This window comes from Pseudophryne corroboree, chromosome 3 (assembly GCF_028390025.1).
Source record: "Pseudophryne corroboree isolate aPseCor3 chromosome 3, aPseCor3.hap2, whole genome shotgun sequence".
NCBI lineage: Eukaryota > Metazoa > Chordata > Amphibia > Anura > Myobatrachidae > Pseudophryne > Pseudophryne corroboree.
In genome coordinates this window covers 233,858,555-233,870,010 of record NC_086446.1, presented here as the reverse complement: position 1 = coordinate 233,870,010, position 11,456 = coordinate 233,858,555, and the positions used below count along the sequence as shown (strand labels likewise).

The 11,456-nt window shown below is 44.6% G+C and overlaps 1 long non-coding RNA gene across 3 annotated transcripts in view; it reads left to right on the top strand.

Annotated features, from left to right (window-relative positions):
- The first annotated feature begins 6,408 nt into the window (after nucleotides 1-6,408).
- The window catches only part of LOC135055176 (uncharacterized), a 158,918-nt gene continuing 153,870 nt past the window's right edge, over nucleotides 6,409-11,456 (top strand). For 2 of the 3 annotated variants that reach the window (XR_010243669.1, XR_010243671.1), the window contains exon 1: nucleotides 6,410-6,488. This is a non-coding gene — a long non-coding RNA (uncharacterized LOC135055176). Of the gene's footprint in view, nucleotides 6,489-11,456 lie in introns of all 3 variants that reach the window. The other variant, XR_010243667.1, reaches the window with a different exon arrangement.

The window sequence follows — 11,456 nt, the reverse complement described above, 5'->3', positions numbered from 1 at the left end:
GTTACCACTTCTTGCTTCAGATGATGGCAGGGCAGGTTCAGTAGTTTTTGGTGGTGCTCCAGTCTTCTGTACGTGGTGCCTGTACGCCGAAAGTGTCCCGCAATTTTTCTGGCCACCGACAGCATCTCTTGCACGCCCCTGTCGTTTTTTAAATAATTCTGCACCACCAAATTCAAGGTATGTGCAAAACATGGGACGTGCTGGAATTTGCCCATATTTAATGCACACACAATATTGCTGGCGTTGTCCGATGCCACAAATCCACAGGAGAGTCCAATTGGGGTAAGCCATTCCGCGATGATCTTCCTCAGTTGCCGTAAGAGGTTTTCAGCTGTGTGCGTATTCTGGAAACCGGTGATACAAAGCGTAGCCTGCCTAGGAAAGAGTTGGCGTTTGCGAGATGCTGCTACTGGTGCCGCCGCTGCTGTTCTTGCGGCGGGAGTCCATACATCTACCCAGTGGGCTGTCACAGTCATATAGTCCTGACCCTGCCCTGCTCCACTTGTCCACATGTCCGTGGTTAAGTGGACATTGGGTACAACTGCATTTTTTAGGACACTGGTGAGTCTTTTTCTGACGTCCGTGTACATTCTCGGTATCGCCTGCCTAGAGAAGTGGAACCTAGATGGTATTTGGTAACGGGGGCACACTGCCTCAATAAATTGTCTAGTTCCCTGTGAACTAACGGCGGATACCGGACGCACGTCTAACACCAACATAGTTGTCAAGGCCTCAGTTATCCGCTTTGCAGCAGGATGACTGCTGTGATATTTCATCTTCCTCGCAAAGGACTGTTGAACAGTCAATTGCTTACTGGAAGTAGTACAAGTGGGCTTACGACTTCCCCTCTGGGATGACCATCGACTCCCAGCAGCAACAACAGCAGCGCCAGCAGCAGTAGGCGTTACACGCAAGGATGCATCGGAGGAATCCCAGGCAGGAGAGGACTCGTCAGAATTGCCAGTGACATTGCCTGCAGGACTATTGGCATTCCTGGGGAAGGAGGAAATTGACACTGAGGGAGTTGGTGTGGTGGTTTGCGTGAGCTTGGTTACAAGAGGAAGGGATTTACTGGTCAGTGGACTGCTTCCGCTGTCACCCAAAGTTTTTGAACTTGTCACTGACTTATTATGAATGCGCTGCAGGTGACGTATAAGGGAGGATGTTCCGAGGTGGTTAACGTCCTTACCCCTACTTATTGCAGCTTGACAAAGGGAACACACGGCTTGACACCTGTTGTCCGCATTTCTGGTGAAATACCTCCACACCGAAGAGCTGATTTTTTTGGTATTTTCACCAGGCATGTCAACGGCCATATTCCTCCCACGGACAACAGGTGTCTCCCCGGGTGCCTGACTTAAACAAACCACCTCACCATCAGAATCCTCCTGGTCAATTTCCTCCCCAGCGCCAGCAACACCCATATCCTCCTCATCCTGGTGTACTTCAACACTGACATCTTCAATCTGACTATCAGGAACTGGACTGCGGGTGCTCCTTCCAGCACTTGCAGGGGGCGTGCAAATGGTGGAAGGCGCATGCTCTTCACGTCCAGTGTTGGGAAGGTCAGGCATCGCAACCGACACAATTGGACTCTCCTTGTGGATTTGGGATTTCGAAGAACGCACAGTTCTTTGCGGTGCTACTGCTTTTGCCAGCTTGAGTCTTTTCATTTTTCTAGCGAGAGGCTGAGTGCCTCCATCCTCATGTGAAGCTGAACCACTAGCCATGAACATAGGCCAGGGCCTCAGCCGTTCCTTGCCACTCCGTGTGGTAAATGGCATATTGGCAAGTTTACGCTTCTCCTCCGACAAGTTTATTTTAGGTTTTGGAGTCCTTTTTTTACTGATATTTGGTGTTTTGGATTTGACATGCTCTGTACTATGACATTGGGCATCGGCCTTGGCAGACGACGTTGCTGGCATTTCATCGTCTCGGCCATGACTAGTGGCAGCAGCTTCAGCACGAGGTGGAAGTGGATCTTGATCTTTCCCTAATTTTGGAACCTCAACATTTTTGTTCTCCATATTTTAATAGGCACAACTAAAAGGCACCTCAGGTATACAATGGAGATGGATGGATACTAGTATACAATTATGGACGGACTGCCGAGTGCCGACACAGAGGTAGCTACAGCCGTGAACTACCGTACTGTGTCTGCTGCTAATATAGACTGGTTGATAAAGAGATGTCGTAGTATGTATGTATGAAGAAGAAAGAAAAAAAAACCACGGTTAGGTGGTATACAATTATGGACGGACTGCCGAGTGCCGACACAGAGGTAGCCACAGCCGTGAACTACCGTACTGTACTGTGTCTGCTGCTAATATAGACTGGTTGATAAAGAGATGTCGTAGTATGTATGTATAAAGAAGAAAGAAAAAAAAACCACGGTTAGGTGGTGTACAATTATGGACGGACTGCCGAGTGCCGACACAGAGGTAGCCACAGCCGTGAACTACCGTACTGTACTGTGTCTGCTGCTAATATAGACTGGTTGATAAAGAGATGTAGTAGTATGTATGTATAAAGAAGAAAGAAAAAAAAACCACGGGTAGGTGGTATACAATTATGGATGGACTGCCGAGTGCCGACACAGAGGTAGCTACAGCCGTGAACTACCGTACTGTGTCTGCTGCGACTGGATGATAAATAATGATATAAAAAATATATATATATCACTACTGCAGCCGGACAGGTATATATATTATATAATGACGGACCTGCTGGACACTGTCTGTCAGCAGAATGAGTTTTTTATAGAATAAAAAAAAAAACACCACACAAGTGAAGTCACACGACGAGTGTTTAACTTTTTCAGGCAATCACAATATAGTATACTACTAACTATACTGGTGGTCAGTGTGGTCAGGTCACTGGTCAGTCACACTGGCAGTGGCACTCCTGCAGCAAAAGTGTGCACTGTTTAATTTTAATATAATATGTACTCCTGGCTCCTGCTATAACCTATAACTGGCACTGCAGTGCTCCCCAGTCTCCCCCACAATTATAAGCTGTGTGAGCTGAGCACAGTCAGATATATAATATATACATAGATGATGCAGCACACTGGGCTGAGCAGTGCACACAGATATGGTATGTGACTGTCTTGTACTCCTGGCTCCTGCTATAACCTATAACTGGCACTGCAGTGCTCCCCAGTCTCCCCCACAATTATAAGCTGTGTGAGCTGAGCACAGTCAGATATATAATATATACATAGATTATGCAGGCATGCAGCACACTGGGCTGAGCAGTGCACACAGATATGGTATGTGACTGAGTCACTGTGTGTACCGTTTTTTTCAGGCAGAGAACGGATATATTAAATAAAACAACTGCACTGCTGGTGGTCACTGTGGTCAGTCACTAAACTCTGCACTCTCTTCTACAGTATCAGCCTCAGGTCAATCTCTCTCTCTCTCTCCTAATCTAAATGGAGAGGACGCCAGCCACGTCCTCTCCCTATCAATCTCAATGCACGTGTGAAAATGGCGGCGACGCGCGGCTCCTTATATAGAATCCGAGTCTCGCGAGAATCCGACAGCGTCATGATGACGTTCGGGCGCGCTCGGGTTAACCGAGCAAGGCGGGAAGATCCGAGTCGCTCGGACCCGTGAAAAAAAACATGAAGTTCGTGCGGGTTCGGATTCAGAGAAACCGAACCCGCTCATCTCTACTGGTAATTGCACATGTCATTGCTTTTATCCCTAACATTAGGGTCTATAGATCTCCCACAACCTAGATGCATGGAAGTTAAACACAGGACATCGCCTGTCAGCCATTTTGTCACATCTAAGCTGAAAGAATACAAAGTTATATATATACAGTCACTTAAAAACATTATTGGTGATTATTTCTGCAGGTAATCACCACACCTTAGATCACAAATAATTTGTGATCCTCCTTTCTGTTTTAAACATGACAGTCATGATGTTCATCTGATATACGATCGCATCCCAAATGCAGGCAGGAGGTGGTATGCACCCCCTCTGCATTTGCATTGATAAGGACTGCCAATGCAAAGCTGCTGCGAGCAGCTTGCATTTGCAATCCTTAATGAATCAGGCCCCAAGTTTGAAGTTGGTGGTGGGAATAATTATGCAGATGTGTCTGGACAGAATGCCTTGAGCAGGAGTGGGAAGTCAATTCATACTATCTGAACCCAAAAGATGGTATTGCGTAAACTGTAGTATCAATGTATATTCTGTGTGAAAAATGTTATTTTCAAACTATATGTCAAGACATTTGTGTTTATCTTTGCACATCCCAGATTGTAAAATAATGTGTGTGAACTCTTCACAGTAGGGGGCTGTGTGTGAGCTTGGGAGGAATCTCACCTATTGCTTTGTCCACACACTGTAAGACTACACAGATGACGCAAATGTTCTAAGTAGGGCATACAAACCTCAGTCAGTTTTATGAGGTTTGACATTTTGTCAGGTGACTCTCCTTCCTGACAAATCCATAAAACTGCCCGTAGGTGTCATAAGCTGCCGAAGCCCATGACTCCCATAGCGTCTGTTAATTGCTAAGCGACCAGATGCCTGTTAACTTCCGATTCCCGGCCACCAGCTCCATGGCAATCAGGAAACGGAGCTTATGCGGTGGCCGGGGTTGCCAGGCAACAGGACGCAGGAGATCTCCTGTGTGAATTCAGGAGGCTGGTGTACATGCAGCAGCATGGCTGCAATGAGTTTTAATTAAGGGGAGGCTTGGCTGTTCTGCACTTATGATTGACTCTTGCTCCCTTTATATGTTTTATTTGTCTCTCACTCCTTGCTGGTCATAGGTTCTGGTCGCAGCGGGAGCCTTTGTCTCTCAGTTCTAGTCACAGCTTTTGCAGGAATCTCCGTGTCCAGCCGTTACCTGCCGTGCTAGTACATACCTTGATTGGTACCTGTACTGATCCCTTAGTTGTTTTGTCTGACTCCTTTCACTAGTGTATTGTTGTCTGCATACTTTACTACCCTCGCCCGAAAGCTCTCCAGAGATTGGGAGAGTTCTGTATTTAAGTGCCTATTGTTAGTCCTCCTTCTCTGCAGTATATCTGCCTCCTAATTCATACTCAAAACTCACCAGGCATACTTCTCATACTTTTCTGATCTCCTCCCTTCCAGCAGTGTTGTCTTTTCTATTGACTTGTGTTTCCTAGTCGTCATCTCTTGGTTTAGTTTTAAGTCTCTCTCTCTACCGGTATTGATTCGGGCCACTCCGAGCTAAGCTCGTACTACCACCAGTGGCGTAAATCCTGGTGGCATACTAGTAACGGTAGGCACATCCCGCCTTATGGGAAAAGTGGCCATTATAGGAAAGAAGACCCATTGGTGAGTTCTGCGAGTCTTAACTTGGGGTGTACAAGGGTCATTGCCAGAAGATCACCGACAACCTCAATCTCCCTGGAAAGAAGATTCTCCTGTCGTAACATTAGGATTGATAAGGACCAGGTTCCTAGCTTCCCAGCAGGTAATTAAGGGACCCTGCTTGTTTGACAAAAAAACCCTGTGTTGTAAGGACAAAGGGGCTATGCGCTCATCAGAGCAAACTCTATTTATCTGGACCTATGAGGGTGGGAGCTAAGGAAGGAGATGTCCCAAGGTGCATATCACCTCTAATCAAGGCTGTGTCCATCAATTAATATTGGTATTGAGAGAGAGTTAATTCCAAATGTGGGGCCCTGGAGCAGCTTGCTGGAAAGATAAAATGTCTGGTGAATCTATGGGAGGTGTTCACTTACGGGGAGAAGCTGTATATGGCTTAGGTGTTCCAACTGTTACTATTCACCTGTCTATAATGTCTGTCAGATGAATTGCAAGACATGATTATATGCTGGAGTAGTAAGTGCAGGGTGGCACAGAAATAGTATACCAGACTTGACTGTGGAATATTGTGGTGTCAGGAGACTTGAGCTAGGAGTGACTAGATACTTTCAGTGTACTGATGGCAGACTGTGGAGACTGAAGTGTAGCACTATACTTAGACACAGATGAGAACCAGCAGATGAGTGAACACACAGCTATGAACCAAGAATAGAATGCAGGATCAGAATGTAACACAATAATCACTGTTGCAGATGAAGAATGTACACAGAAGTGAAGCAATATAAGCAGTTTATTAAGACAGCAAAGTAACAATGTATTGCAGTGTAGTCACAGTGGAAATCTAAGGTATAAAAGATGCAGAGCTTAAATGGCAGTCCATTATGAGATTTGTAAAAGAGTATGAAGTAATTCAACAGAATCCACAGATACAAGGATTGCAAGTCAAGTACAGCTGTCCATTTAGTGAACAGGCATGCACATGCACTGAGTAACTTAGCTGTCAGTCCTTAGGAATCTGGCAGAGCACAGCAAGGTCACTTAACTGAGAAGGTCTCTTGAAATCAAGGCAAAGCAAGACCAGGCAGTCAGGGCTTGAACCAGGACTGGCTGACAGGGCTTCCAGATGAGATCTCAGTAACATAAACCAGGAGCTCAGGAAACCAGCAGGTCTGTGTAGGGGTGTGGGGCTAAAGAGCAGTGGGGTGTGGGGGCCTCTGCAGACGGAGGCTGTCAATGATGTCCCGGTGGGGAAGTGGTGGTGGGGAGGGGGGGGGGGGGGAGCGCTGCTGCAGAGGGGAAAGTTATAACTTTCCAAAAACTTTCTTCTCAAATTGTCTTATGCTAGCATAATGAATCATGAAAAAATTGTAAGAGACTGCAATGAGAATTGAAACTAAAAATTCTCATTGCACAATTTTTTCATGATGAATATGCCCCCCTGGGGAGCAAGATTCGACAATGCCAAAATCAATGACAAAGTCAATGTTGGCAGTTCTTTTGGGGGAAGTGAGAGGGGGTTAAGTGTTACCAATATAAGAGCTATCTTATGTGCACAGACCAATTAATATTTCAAACAAGAGTGCTAACATTGACCTACTGTAGCTATATTTTAGCCTTTAATGGTGCTGAGCATTTGAGGCTGTGAGGAAATGCTAATTTGTGGTTGGGGACGTGTGTGTGTTGGGGAGAAATGACATTTTTCGCCCTGGGCTCTATTGGTTTAGAACCGCCAGCTTAGTGCAATAGAATTGTCTGAAAACAACTGGATCTCTGCATATGCTCACCTTGAAATATCCAGCAACACCATCTCAACAAGCACAACATGCCCACGTCACACTTATCCTACATACACGCCCCCATTAAGACACAAGTGGCTCATTTCATCTCAGAAAAGCAGACAGATTTGCACATACTGTATGCCTATGTATGCCCTTGGATGTACATGCAGTGCAAAAAGTTTGCAGTTGTATCCGCTTTGAGGGCAACTGAATCAGGACATTAAACCACATAAGCATGACATGTGGGCAGCAGACTATTTAATATTGTTGCTTAATGTGATTTTTGTCTACAAAGCTCTGCATAATATTGTGGTGCTACTGTATAGGTTAAAAATAAGAATGTGTGCGATGCCATAACAGAAGTACATACCCAAAATATGTACATGTTCGTTCACTAATTGTTGAAGTTTCAAAAACAAAATGTTAATGTAATGTTATAAACATGAAACCAGGTAAAACAAACAATAACCAATAACAGATACAGTAGATATAGATACAGTAGACAGACAGACAGATAGATAGATAGATAGATAGATAGATAGATAAACAGACATATAGATATTTTATTCTTTTTTGCATTTAACAAAAAGAAATTGCCTCATTATACGTTTTAGTAAAGGCATAATAAAAGTCCAAAATATCCCACAGAATGGAACACTTCACAAGACCATAGACGCAAGTAATCTGGAATAATGATAATGGGCCACATGTAATGGCATGCAATTTGGAAAAAAAGACGCGTTTAACACTAAACCTGCACGTTTTACCAATCTCGCAAATGTAATAGGTTGCGGGAACATGCAAACTCGCATATTTCCTGCAATCCTAAAACTCGCGATGGCAAAACTTGCATCCAGACATTTTGCCATTGCAGACATACAACTCAGGCAATGTAATAGGATGCGAGTTTACAACAGTACCAAAAGCAGCAGTATTCCGAATTATTTCCACCCAAGGTTCCAAAAAAAGTATGAAAACAAAATGGGAAAGTGGGCAACCTTGGTGGGTACTATTAGATATAGAAAAGGCCAAAGAGAGACCACTCGCTAAAATTCTAGTAGAAGGATTAGAATAAAAAGATGGTGCTAAATTATAATAGGGTGCGAGAAGCGGGATGAACGGAGCTTTGGAACTTCGTGTGAGAACGCCAGAATTTTTAAGGCAGCATTCATTTACAAGGCAAAATCAACTTCTCTCAGGCTATTACATTTAGCCCCTAATATAGAAGTCATTGTCCTCTCTTGCAGCCCAACACAACTCAGGATGGCCGTCAAATAACCTCAATGTAGTCTGGCAAATGTTTTTTGGCATCCAAAGATCGCAACAATAATGGATCTCCAGATGCAGTAAAGGTTTCCACAATATTAAAAGCTCAGCAAGTGTTATCAGAAGATTACCTACCAAGAACAAACCCAGCCTGGTCTTGTTTGATTAAGGAAGGTATCAACTCTGTTATTATTTTGGCAGAACTTAACGTCCAGATTCAAAAGTGCTAATGGATGGTAATTAGTGACCAGGGAGGGATTTTTCCCAGGTTTTTCGAAGCGCCACAATTTGTGCCTCCAACATCTCCCATGGGAAGAAACCCTTGTCCGAGGCTTCATTAAACAACAAAGTAAGAACAGGGACTAAAATATCTTGAAATCTTTTATAGAAGTTATCAATATAGCCAACTGGGCTAGGAGCTTTATCTAGTGACAGCTAGTTTATAGCATCAACAACTTTCTCCTCAGAACAGGGATCACTAAGAAAATTAATAGTCTCCGATTCTAACGATGGGAGAAAAATGTGGGCTGATGCACATGAGAGTCGCAAGTTATACAACTGGGAGTAATATTCAGTAAAAGCATTTGTTACATTGAGAGGAATCTATTACAAATAACGCAGATTTTCTCTCCGGCCAAGTTTCCCCTTAGCTTCTGTGCTAGCATTTTGCCTGCTCTATCACACTGAACATGAAACATTAGTTGTTAAAGGTGGAGGTATTGGCTGGTGTACATTAGTGATGTGCACCGGAAATTTTTCGGGTTTTGTGTTTTGGTTTTGGATTCGGTTCCGCGGCCGTGTTTTGGATTCGGACGCGTTTTAGCAAAACCTCCCTGAAATTTTTTTGTCGGATTCGAGTGTGTTTTGGATTCGGGTGTTTTTTACAAAAAACCCTCAGAAACAGCTTAAATCATAGAATTTGGGGGTCATTTTGATCCCATAGTATTATTAACCTCAATAACCATAATTTCCACTCATTTTCAGTCTATTCTGAACACCTCACACCTCACAATATTATTTTTAGTCCTAAAATTTGCACCGAGGTCGCTGGATGGCTAAGCTAAGCGACACAAGTGGCCGACACAAACACCTGGCCCATCTAGGAGTGGCACTGCAGTGTCAGGCAGGATGGCACTTCAAAAAAATTGTCCCCAAACAGCACATGATGCAAAGAAAAAAATAGGCGCACCAAGGTCGCTGTGTGACTAAGCTAAGCGACCCAAGTGGCCGACACAAACACCTGGCCCATCTAGGAGTGGCACTGCAGTGTCAGGCAGGATGGCACTTCAAAAAAATAGTCCCCAAACAGCACATGATGCAAAGAAAAAAAGAGGCGCAATGAGGTAGCTGTGTGACTAAGCTAAAGCGACCCAAGTGGCCGACACAGACACCTGGCCCATCTAGGAGTGGCACTGCAGTGTCAGGCAGGATGGCACTTCAAAAAAATAGTCCCCAAACAGCACATGATGCAAAGAAAAAAAGAGGCGCACCAAGGTCACTGTGTGACTAAGCTAAGCGACACAAGTGGCCGACACAAACACCTGGCCCATCTAGGAGTGGCACTGCAGTGTCAGACAGGATGGCACTTCAAAAAAATAGTCCCCAAACAGCACATGATGCAAAGAAAAAATGAGGCGCACCAAGGTCGCTGTGTGACTAAGCTAAGCGACACAAGTGGCCGACACAAACACCTGGCCCATCTAGGAGTGGCACTGCAGTTTTCTAGCGAGAGGAGGAGTGCTTCCATCCTCATGTGAAGCTGAACCACTAGCCATGAACATAGGCCAGGGCCTCAGCCGTTCCTTGCCACTCCGTGTTGTAAATGGCATATTGGCAAGTTTACGCTTCTCCTCAGACGCTTTTAATTTTGATTTTTGGGTCATTTTACTGAACTTTTGTTTTTTGGATTTTACATGCTCTCTACTATGACATTGGGCATCAGCCTTGGCAGACGACGTTGATGGCATTTCATCGTCTCGGCCATGACTAGTAGCAGCAGCTTCAGCACGAGGTGGAAGTGGATCTTGATCTTTCCCTATTTTAACCTCCACATTTTTGTTCTCCATTTTTTAATGTGTGGAATTATATGCCAGTATCAATAGCAATGGCCTACTACTATATATACTGCGCACAACTGAAATGCACCACAGGTATGGATGGATAGTATACTTGACGACACAGAGGTAGGTAGAGCAGTGGCCTTCCGTACCGTACTGCTATATATACTGGTGGTCACTGTCAGCAAACTGCAAAACTAAAATGCACCACAGGTATAGAATCTAGATGGATAGTATACTTGACGACACAGAGGTAGGTAGAGCAGTGGCCTTCCGTACCGTACTGCTATATATACTGGTGGTCACTGTCAGCAAAACTCTGCACTGTACTCCTCCTATATAATACAGCTGCTCCCCAGTCCCCACAATTAAGCAGTGTGAGCACAGATATATGCAGCACACTGAGCACAGATATGGAGCGTTTTTCAGGCAGACAACGTATACTGGTGGTCACTGGTCAGCAAAACTCTGCACTGTACTCCTCCTATATAATACAGCTGCTCCCCAGTCCCCACAATTAAGCAGTGTGAGCACAGATATATGCAGCACACTGAGCACAGATATGGAGTGTTTTTCAGGCAGACAACGTATACTGGTGGTCACTGGTCAGCAAAACTCTGCACTGTACTCCTCCTATATAATATTATACTGGTGGTCCCCAGTCCCCACAATAAAGCAGTGTGAGCACAGATATATGCAGCACACTGAGCACAGATATGGAGTGTTTTTCAGGCAGACAACGTATACTGGTGGTCACTGTCAGCAAAACTCTGCACTGTACTCCTCCTATATAATACAGCTGCTCCCCAGTCCCCACAATTAAGCAGTGTGAGCACAGATATATGCAGCACACTGAGCACAGATATGGAGTGTTTTTCAGGCAGACAACGTATACTGGTGGTCACTGGTCAGCAAAACTCTGCACTGTACTCCTCCTATATAATACAGCTGCTCCCCAGTCCCCACAATTAAGCAATAAGCAGCACAAATATTATTAATAAACGGAGAGGACGCCAGCCACGTCCTCTTCCTAA